At 45.4% G+C, this 9,214-nt stretch overlaps 1 long non-coding RNA gene across 1 annotated transcript; it reads left to right on the forward strand.

Annotated features, from left to right (window-relative positions):
* The first annotated feature begins 214 nt into the window (after window positions 1-214).
* LOC132658755 (uncharacterized) lies at window positions 215-4,062 on the forward strand. The gene is made up of 2 exons (XR_009598752.1): window positions 215-815; window positions 3,815-4,062. It is a non-coding gene; the product is annotated as an uncharacterized LOC132658755 (long non-coding RNA).
* Window positions 4,063-9,214: the final 5,152 nt, after the last annotated feature.

Genomic DNA, 9,214 nt, shown 5'->3' on the forward strand with positions numbered 1-9,214 from the left:
TGCTTCCTTAAAGAATGACTGATGGCGAGTTCTCTCGCCTCGAAACCACTCTCTGAGCAAGCCCTTTCCTTCCAAGGACGCCCGGAACCCGCGGAGGAGGGGGGAGGAAGGTGGAGAGTCGGTGGGGGGAGGGAGGGAGGAAAAGGACTGAATGGCATTGGCCCGTCGCCTCCGCAGCGGAAGATGCGGACACCCTCCGTCCAGCCCCCTCCCCGGGGGCCCTGCGTCCCCCTTCCCCCTGCCAGGCTGCAAACACACGAGCACGCAGACCCGCGCACTAGAACATAAACAAGGATATTTCATTTCTTCCTTTTTTTTTTTTTTGCACACTAATAAATAAACTACTGCAACAACAACAGAAAAAGCAAGCGGAATCCAAATATCCTCTCGGTTGCCATTTGGTTATATAAGAAGGACGAATTAAGGCGAGCTGGCGGTAAAGAGTCGCTCCAAATCCAAGCCCCTGCACCGGCCTTAAATCAAAAGGGAAAAAGTGGGGCAGAGTTCTGCCAGCAGCAAACATGATCTGCTTCTGGGGAGAGGACTGTCACAGGTCACAGAACTCGGCCCAGCTAAAAGTCCGCAGCCCCTGCACACCTCCGGGAACCCTTGTTCGTTGTTGTTGTGCAGGGATGGGCTCCAGGCAGCTTCCTTTGTAAGGTGCCCCCCACCCCAGCCCGCGGGTCGAGCTGCCGGGGCAGGGAGCAAACACCCGCCCCAAGGTACTGGACCACCGGCGTCCCTCTGCCCAGGAATTTAGGATTGGGATGGAGAAAAAGAAAACAGTGTTTATGAAGAGCCAGAAAGCGTTCTGTGTAAGTAGGGGGTTGTGGGAGGCTGTGAGCCTGAGGAGGGGAGCTGTGTGAAAGAACAAAAGGCTGAGGCGGGGCGCGAGAAAGAGAGAATATGAAGACGTGCTGGCGTAGAGAGGGACAGGCCACAGGAATTCTGCTTGAACTCCCTGCTGCCTTCCGAGCCCCAACTGCTGCCTTCGCTCATTTTCCAGAACAAAAATCTCTTTTCTGTTTCACCAGACACCTATGACCTATAACCTTCGGAGGTTCAGGAAGCTTGAAACTTCCGGTACTTATACTCAGAATTCTAAATAATATGCTCTCAAATTGAAGTTTTCTTTCTCATTTTACTTTAAAAAAAAATTTTTTTTTAGAGCAGTTTTAGGTTCTCAGCAGAAGTGAGAGGAAGGTGCAGCGATTTTTCCGTAACTCCTGCTCTCCCCCAGCACACACAGCCTCCTCCATTATCAACATCTCCCCTAGAGTGGTATGTTTGTTCCAGCCGATGAGCCTACACTGACACCATCGTCACCCGCAGTCCAGAGTTTACATTATGGCTCACTCTTGGTGGTGTGTAGGTTCGGATAAACGTATAATAACCTGTATCCACCATTTTAGGGTTTTAGTGTGTGCTCAGCCATGTCCGACTCTTTGCGACCCCATGCACTGTAGCCGGCCAGGCTCCTTTGTCCGCGGCATTTCCCAAGCAAGAACACTGAAGTGGGTTGCCATTCCTACTCCAAGGGATCAAACCCGAGTCTCCTGTGTCTCCTGCATTGGCAGGCGAGTTCTTTACCGCTTGAGCCATCGGGAAAGCCCTAAAGGACAGTGCCACTGCCCTAAAAATCCTCCGTGCTCCTCCTGCTCATCCCTCCCCCACCTCCAGCAACTGCTAATCCTCTCACTGTGTCCATAGCGTTGTGTTTTCCAGAATATCATATAGTTGGAATTGTGCAGTACATATGGCTTTTTGGATTGGTTTCTCTCACTTAGTAATTCATCCCACTTTTGTGGTAAAAATTTGCTGCTTACATTTTCCTAACCGTTCTCTCCTTTAGTACACAGTCCATAATACCTTCCGGTTGAGGGAAGAAAGCTTATGTCAGGCTTACAAATAAATTGGAAACAAATGTTTTTTCTTTGGGAAAAGAAAACTCGTACTTCCTGCATACTGGAAACTAGAAATCCCAGTGTTTCCAGTTTCAGCCACAGTCCAAACTTTTTCCTTTTTTTAACAAAATTTTTATTGGACTATAATTTATTTATAACATTGTATTAGTTTCACGTATTCAGCAAAGTGAATCAGTTATACATATATACATATATCCACTCTTTTTAGGTTCTTTTCCCATGTAGGTCATTAGAGTATTGGGGAGAGTTCTCTGTGCTATACAGTAGGTCCTTCCACACACACTTGTGTGTGTGTGTGTGTGTGTGGGTGTGTGCATGCTCAGTCGCTCAGTTGTGTCTGATTCTTTGCGACCCCATGGACTGTAGTCCTCCATGTTCCTCTGCCCAGGGAATTTTCCAGGCAAGACTACTGGAGTGGGTTGCCATTCTCTTCTCCAGGGGATCATCCCAGCCCAGGGACTGAACTCGAGTCTCCTGCATCAGCAGGCAGATTCTTTACCACTGAGCCACTAGGGGTGCCCATTTTATATATAGTACTGTGTATATGTCAAAGTCCAACCTTTCTAAAGCATTCTCTGACTTCATCTTCTGGAGCAGGGATTTTAAAACCCAAGGACACGTGCTCAGAATCATGGCCGCTTCACCCAAGAATGGGCATGACCTGAGGCCTGGCATCCATGGAGCTATCCTAAGGGCTGCCTCTCCTCACCTGGGCAGGATGGTCCCACCTGCAATATACAGAGGCTGGCCATGCTCTGCCTGGAGGCAAAACCACAGGGGCCTGTTTTAGGAGGACTGGCAAAGACTCATCCCCTCCTTACTTCTCTGGAAGTCATGATGGTGGTGCTGTGGCAGTTTCCCTCACCTCCTCCTCCTCACACAGTCTCTGCAGCCTTCTCCCATCAGCCAGAATCATAACAACAGCAATCAACATTTACCAACTGCTAATTACATGCTAGGCACCTGGCTGAGCCCCTTTTATGTATGTATTTAATCCTCATGACCCGATGAAGCAGGTAACAGTAGTGTCCCCCATTTTTATAACTGAGGAAGCTGAGGCACCGAAAGATTAAGTCACGTGCTCAAAGTCACACAGCCTTGAAGTAGCCTAACCAAGAGTTAAGTCAAGACAGCCTAGTTTCAGAGTTCAGCTGCGAACCACTACACTGTGATGGGAAAGATAATAGTTATAAATTGCTGTGTAACGAATTACTCTCAAACGTGGTGCGTTAAAACAATGGACAGTTATTATCAGTGTCTTCTGAGGGTCAGGAATCTGGATGCTCAGGGGAGCTTATGGGGAAGGCTACCGTCAAGCTGGCAGCCGGGGCTGTAGTCTCCCAAGACTTGACTGGGCCTACAGGATCTGCTTCTGACCTCATTCACGTGGCTGTTGGCAGGAGGCCTCAGTGCCTTGCCACGTGGGCCTCTCTATGGGGCTGCTCCGGACAAGCGTTCCCGCAGCCCGAGGGATGAGGGGAAGAGAGAGATTGAGAGATGAGCCACTCTGCCTTTTATGACCTACTCTCCTGGTCACCCATCATCATCTCTGCCTTATTCTATTCATTAAGTCCAACCCACACTCAACAGGAGAGCTTACACAAAGGCATGAACACCAGAAAGCACCAGGAAGCAGAGATCACTGGAGGCCATCTTGGAGGCTGCTACCACTGGTGTGAAGAGGAGCTAAACAGAAGGACCATGCCCACAGAAAAACCTAAAACCTGCTCTAGAGGTGATGGCAAAGAGCTAGCATGCAGAAATTAGAAGTAAAGGATTATACGCACACATGGTACCATGGATGCTTCTGAAAAACTTAGTGAAAAAATGAACAGGATGAATTATAGAACACAATACCATTAATGTAATTTCAAAATGTATGCATACAGGTGCCATTCATCTCAATTGCAAAAACAGGAACCCTAACTGATGCTGTTAGAAGTCTGGACAAATTGCCCTTGGAGAGGAGCTTCTGGAACACTCATCATGTTGTCTTTTTTGGGCTGGGAGCTAGTTACACAGCTGTACTCATTTATGGAAATTCATCCAGCTGTGCACTTACGATGTGTGCGTTTTCCATATGTCTGTTACATGGCTATACAATTTACATTAAAACCAAAAATACATTCATGGAAAACATCAGTACCCATTTTGTGAGAGCCTATATAAAGGAAAAGATATACATTAAAATGATTGTCTGTGGGGGGATGGAAGCGGGGAATGGAGATCAAAAGAAAATACACACACACACAGACACACACGACAGGTCTGCGATCGTTGTTGATATACCACAGAGGAATGTTATTAATTTGACCCTCTGCACCTGAAGTTAAAAAAGAACAAAAAAGCTGTGTTTGTGATCTCACATTCAGGTGGGCCACAGGAGAACTTTTTTTTTTTTTTTTTTAATGGTGCTTATAAGTCTGTCTCTATCTACCCAGTTACCTAAGGTCCTTCACCCATCAGTGCTCCCAAATCAAAAAGAGTTGATCCCAGAGGCTCTGCCAGCCTCTGCAGAAGCTGCTCAGGTCAACACCCACCCCAGCTGAGTTACTTAGTGGGGAGGAAAGATGCACTCTAATCAAATCCCCGGAAAGACTTAAAAGAGTTTAGCAAGTTCTCACACTCAAGCTGCATCCCATTACCCTGGAGAGCTCATTAAAGCACAGAGTGCTGGGCCCCTCCCTTGGAGTTTCTGAATTTGCATTTCTAACAAGTTCCCAGGTCCTGCTGCTGCCGGTGGGCCCAGAAGCTCACCTTGAAAATCACTGGTGCTACCTACAGAGGAGGAGGAGGAGAAGTATGGTTACTGCCATTTCTGATTAGCAAGTTTTCCACCCCCAGGGTGATCCCAGGTTCTAGAACAATCCTCAGCCCTGGCTGCTGTCTAACCAGGTGGTGTGGCCTGAGAAGCAGAGCTAATGCCAGAGACAATAGAGGAAGCTTTGTGAAGGGGAGGTCTCTGGGCTTGGAGACATCAACACTCACCTTTTGCAGCCAGCCCCACCCTCCATCCTGCGTAAGAGGTAATGGTCTGAGCTTTCTGCTGAGAAATCTGAGCCAGAGCCGTGTTCACTAGAGTGGTAGTTTCAGGGAAAGCATCGGTATAAAACCAAGCAGAACCCTGTAGGGTCCTCCCGGGTACAGAAGCCCCTCCATATTTCCCATTCCTTGTTTGTAGAGAAAAAGCTTTAATCTCCTAGGCCTTCCGTGAGTTCCAAAGAGCAGGCTCAATCACTTACTAATTAGGGAAGTGAGGGAACTCAGAAACAAAGGGAAAGCAGTTAAGCAAGAAAAGTAATGATAGCTTAAACAACGGTGAGCAATGAAACGGAGTCCTGGTTTCTCCTCTCAAAATAAACCTAACAATCTGACACAGACCTTTTAGTTGTTCTTTAGAAACTAAGACCCCCACCCAGGTAGAGGATGGCGACCACACGCCAACCATAAGCCGGTAGACCCCAGACTGGTTGGAACCAGAAGGTTGATGATTAAATTTCCTGACACAGTATGGAGGTTCCTTAAAAAACTAAAAATAGAGCTACCATATGATCGAGCAATCTCACTCCTGGGCATATATCTGGAAAAGATGAAAACTCGAACTCGAAAAGGTGCGTGTACCCCCATGTTCATAGCAGCACGATTTACAATAGCCAAGACATGGAAGCAAACTAAATGTCTATCAACAGATGAATGGATGAAGATGTGGTCCGTATATACAATTGAATACTGCTCAGCCATAAAAAAGAATGACATAATGCCAATTGCAGCAACATGTATGGACCTAGAGATTGTCATACTGAGTGAAGTAAGTTAGAAAAATACAAATATATGGTATCACTTATATGTGAAATCTAAAAACAGGGTACAAAAGAACTTATATACAAAACAAATAGAGTTACAGATGTTGAAAATAAATTTATGGTTACCTGGGGGAGGGATAAATTGGAAGATTGGGATTGACATATTCATACTATATGTGAAATAGATAACTAACGAGGACCTGTATGCTTGTTATTGAACACTACTCAATACTCTGAATTTCATGGGGAAATAATCTAAAAAAGAATGGACATATGCATAACAGATTCAGTTTGCTGTACACCTGAAACTAACACAACATTGTAAATCAATTATATCCAATAAATTTATTTTAAAGTGTCCTGAAACACCACCTGTTACTTCACCACCAACCAATTAGAAGGACGTTCACAAGCTACAACTCTCACCCCAAATGTTCCTTTAAGCACCCTTCCCTGAAAGCCATGGGGGAGCGTGAGTTCGTTAAGCATTAGCTGCCAGTGCCCCTTCCTGCCCATTGGGATGAATGCTTCTCCCTCCTGTTACTTACTCCCTTGTCAGCCCGAAGGACCTCTTCCATCAACTCAGGTTTTCTCCAAAGACTGGAAAGAGGACTTGCCTTGAACAGCTCAGTTTTGTTTTGTTTTGCTTCATTTTGTTTTGATTGAAGCATAGTTGTGTTAGTTTCTGGTATATAGCAAAGTGATTCAGTTATACATATACGTATTCTTTTTCATATTCTTTTCCATCATGGTTTATCACAGGATATTGAATATAGTTCCCTGTATTATGCAGTAGGACCTTCTTGTGTATTTTATGTATAGCAGTGTATATATGTTAATCCCAGTCTCCTAATTTATCCCTCCCTGTACCTTTCCCCATAAGTTTGTCTAACCATAAGTTTGTTTTCTATGTCTATGAGTCTGTTTCTGTTTTGTAAATAAGTTCATTTGTAGCATTTTTGATTCCACATGTATTATATGATATTTGTCTTTGTCTGACTTAGTTCACTTAGTTAACCTCTAGGTCCATCCATGTTGTTGTAAATAGAATTATTTCAGTATTTTGATGGCTGAGTAATATTCCACTGTATACACATACACCACATCTTATTTATCCATTCATCAGTCAATGAACATTTAGTCTACTTCCATGTCTTGGCTGTTGTAAACAGCGTGAGCAGCTCAGTTTTGACCCTTCAGAGGCCCTAAGGCAAGGAGCTACGCAGGCCTGGCTGGCATGCCCAAGAGCATATAAAAGACTAGTTCAGTACTTCATCCTGCTGAGAGTGATCAGTTGGGACAAACTTGAGAATGCTAAGGAACTTAAACTTTATTTTGTAGGCATCAGAGGCTACTAGAGTTTTTTCAAGAAGGAAAGTGTCATGACCAGTTGTGTCTTTTAGAAAATAATTCTGGAGGCAGTGAGAAGATGGGACTAGAATGGGAAGATTCAAAACCAAGGACACTACTTGGGAGGTGCCTGCCAGGTTCTTAAAGAGAAACAGTGAGGCAGTCCAGATGAAACCTTAAGGGAACTTGGTTATAAAACTGATAGAATGTGATGTTGGAAGTGGGAGATAGAGAGGGAAACATGAGTCTGCCGTTTCTACGTTTAGTGGCTGGATAATGATTCCTAGCATTAATTGAGTACATATTATACATCTGACATTATTCTAAGTGCTTTACATGCACTAATTCATTTAATCCTCCTGTACTAGGTATGAGTATTACCACCATTCCCATTTTACAGGTAAGAAAACTGAGGCTCCAAGAAGTTAACTTGCTTAAGGACACATGACTGGTAAGTGGAGGAGCTGGAATGCAAATTGAGGCAGTTTAGCTTCAGACACTGTGCTCTTAATCATTATGCTCTGCCATGGCACTTGACAGTCCTAGGGAAGTCATTTGTGATGTCTGCCAATCCTCACCATCTTCTGAGTGAGACTGTTCCAGCCACGGCACCCCTGGAAGGTGTTTTTCAATGAAACACCTGACTCCACCCACTTTCAAAGGCCGATCAGATGAGCGTGAGCACTTAACCTGAGACAAGTAAATCCACAAGCCCAGACAAGATTTCCTCTCACTTGGTGCTTAAAACTAGGACATGCTGAAGAACTCATCGGATAATAGTGGGAGCAGAAGCTAAAAGGTCACGATGTGGGTAGGCCCTGAGTCAGCAGAGGTTATGAGGGAACAGAAAGGATGAATGAGTAAGCAGAGAATGTGATCATCAGGGAGAGAAGACAGCAGATTGCCCAAGAGCCAGGGAGATGTGATGAGAGGGTGGCCTGGAAGAGTCTCAGGTTTCTGCTGCCCTGGCGCCTTTCTGCCTTTGGTGGCCTGAAGAGGTCCTGTGGCCTGTATCCCTGATTTCCACACATGGGACCTACAGTTGACCTCCCTGAGGAAAAACTGGTTTCTATAATCTGAAAAGTCCTAATTAAACTGGAGATACTGTCAACAGAGAGGGACGACCGAGGAGGAGGAGCTGAAAAGGAGATGTCCATAGAGGAGGCCTTTGAAAAGTTCCAACATACACCTTGGAATCTAGAAGGCCACCTGCATGCATAGGGATGTGCACATGCCTAGGAGAGACCTGAGAAAGTCCTCATCTCTCAGTTCTGACTGAGCTTGAGGCTCTGTGCCAATAGGAAGTGAAGGCTATGGCAGAGCTGTCAACTGCCTGACTGAGCACCGAACAACATCTACACTGAGCCCTGCAGCAGTGACTGAGAGGCTTGTTGGTTCCAGACACTTAAGGACATCTCTGGCCCTTCACTAGCTGACCACTAAGCTGATGAGCAGACTTCAGCGGCCACTCATAAAAAAGAATACATTTTACAGAATTAGTTTAGAAACGAACAATAAGAATTAACAGCAGCAACAATAACTTACATTGGAATGGGGGAGACTATGATTTCCACAGTTGTCATATTATTTATCTAAAGTGTCCAATTTTCAATAAATTTCTGAAAATAGAACTCAGAACTCAGAGGGATCATAGTTACAGCTATCTGTAAATATACTAAAAAGCATTGAATTGTACATTTTAAATGGGTGAGGGAATTCTCTAGTGGCCCAGTGCTTAGGATTCCACGCTTCCACTGCCAGGGGCCTGGGTTCAATCCCTGGTTGGGGAACTAAGATCCCGAAAACTGTGTGGTGCAGCCAAAAAAAAAAAAAAAGAAAAAGTTAAAAAATAAAAATGAGGGCTTCTCTGGTGGCTCAGTGGTAAAGAATCTGCCTGCCAATGCAGGAGACACAGGTTCGATCCCTGCTGCAGCAAGATCCCACATGCCTCGGAGCAACTAAGACCGTGTGTCGCCACTATGGAGCCTGTGCTCCAGAGCCCAGGAGCTGCAAGTACTGAGCCCATGTGCCACACCTAGTGAAGCCCACGTGGCCTAGAGCCTTTGCTCCACAATGAGAGAAGTCACCACAATGAGAAGCCCACACACCACAACTAGAGAGTGGCCCCTGCTCTCT

This window comes from Ovis aries, chromosome X, assembly GCF_016772045.2.
Source record: "Ovis aries strain OAR_USU_Benz2616 breed Rambouillet chromosome X, ARS-UI_Ramb_v3.0, whole genome shotgun sequence".
Lineage (NCBI taxonomy): Eukaryota > Metazoa > Chordata > Mammalia > Artiodactyla > Bovidae > Ovis > Ovis aries.